We start from the raw sequence: 2,156 nt of genomic DNA on the forward strand, positions 1-2,156 counted from the left end.
AGTTCTCCATATCGAACCAATCTCGTGCGTGTTTACTGAGTTTGGAAACGGCAGCTAGTAGTTTAACGCTGTCGTTGACGGCATGAGCATAAGCGACGTATTCTATTTTTTTGATCCATACATCGATATCATCTTCTTCCACTCCTTGAAATGCAGGTATCTGAGCCGCAAGCAGGGTGATTGCTTGGGCTGTCGGAATCGTAGACAATACCGTAAGATTCTGCAACGAACCTTGAGCGCCTGGTGCGTTTGTGTAAGACGTGGACGGTCTGTTGTAACATGGCGGGTGCATCGTGGCACTTGGTGCACTAATTGGTTGCGACCAGGGCCCCGCTGCGAATCCAGGTGCATGGTGGAATCCTGAAGTGGCTTGCCCATACAAATCCGGTGGAACGTTCGGAGGTGGCGATGTGTAAGCGAAGTTCGGAACCATACTCGGTATGCACGGTTGAGGGATCGTAGACCGTAGTTGATTAATGGCGGCCTGTTGCTGATCAAGTCGTTCGACGAGCGATTTTAAGGCGAGAACTGTCGCGTCCTGAGAGTTGGTGGGCGTCGACTCACGCGTGATGTTAGGGTTAACGTCTGACGCGCCGACCATTGTAATATTGGCCGAATCAGAGTCATCCTCTTCCTCATCCTGACGAGTCTTCTCTCCGCCGGTCTGACGATCGTTCTCGTAGCACGACATCAACACTTCAATACACGTCGCGCGGTCCGAAACCAGCGGCTTACCGAATTTCGTAAGCTCCGCATGTAGTTGTGTGAGCGAGAGATCTGCTAGATCCTTCTCTTCGACCGAACCACGACCCGATCGTGTGATCACCATTGCGCGCAGAGGAATGCGGGCACTAAATGGCGGAGATCGCGGCGCGGATAAAATGGCGAATCGGACGCGTAAAGTCCGATGTGGTAAACGGCTCACTCTTCAAATGCCGTACAACCACCAAACCTCGTTCGAGTACGAAGACGAGGATGACGAACTGCTAACGGTCTTCAATCCGTTAGGCAGGCGAGCACACGCGGCGCAAAAATGCGAGTACGACGCGAACGAAACGTTGCGACACGGCGAAACGTTGCGACATAAACGAACGTGTACAAACGCGCGCGCGGCTGCACAATGGCTGACGAGTGACGAGATTTTTCTCTTCACCGAAACTGCCACGAGACGAATTCTACGGCACTGTATCACACCGGGAGGTAGCGCGAACGGCAATAACGTGTTAGGAAAGGGGACGAAGTGGTGCCCTTGAATCCCACTTCTGAAGCTGTGAGAGACCGATGAAACCGCGGAAGGTACGTGAGATAGCGTGGCAGCGGTGCCAGGGATATTACCAGGGATTCCGGGAAAGGTCTAGAGAGGGCGGACAAAGGGACCAGGGTAGCACTTCTGGAAGTAATCAACACCGTTATGCCGTAGATAGACTTTATTATCTTGTCGCGAGATGCACAAGGGAAACGCGTGCTTCCTCCGGCGACCGTACTCGAACTCGAACTGAACTGCCTTCCTTCGCTCTCGTTACACGCATCAACCAATCGTAGCATTGTTCCGGGAGAATAACTCAAGCGACCAATAGAATTACGGTAGCTAGCATCACGAGCGCCGTGAGGCGAGACAGCGCCGACCACGGACAACCCGGCGCGAGACAAGCGAGACAGCGCGACTTCCAGCCGATATCTTACATATATATGTGTCATTGAAATGAGCGTAACATTTGTTAGTTTTTTGGTTTTTTATTTCATAACTTGTTTTATTGGCGACATTGTAACATTTTATAGCGACGTACACGGTTAATGTTATACGTTGGAAATAATTATTTTTTTCATTTTCAGACAGTATATAATATTACCATTAAATACAACCTGAAGTGGTTAAGGAGAAGGATGAATACAGGCGGTCGTGCCAGTATTATTGGTAAAAAATTTTTACATTTATCAAAAATTAATAAAATTGTATCAATTAATGTCTGCACATGTAAATGTATTTGTAATGAAATTTAGTGAAAAGGAATAGAAATGAAGAAAGAAAGAAATATATATATTAATACATTTTTGGTAATTTGCATATAAGTACATATTAATATGTACATATTATAATAATAAAGGAAATAGAAGTAAAAAAACAAACAAATAAATATATATATTAATACATTTTT

This window comes from Wasmannia auropunctata, unplaced genomic scaffold (genome assembly GCF_000956235.1).
Source record: "Wasmannia auropunctata unplaced genomic scaffold, wasmannia.A_1.0 LD336097.1, whole genome shotgun sequence".
In the NCBI taxonomy this organism is placed as follows: Eukaryota; Metazoa; Arthropoda; class Insecta; order Hymenoptera; family Formicidae; genus Wasmannia; species Wasmannia auropunctata.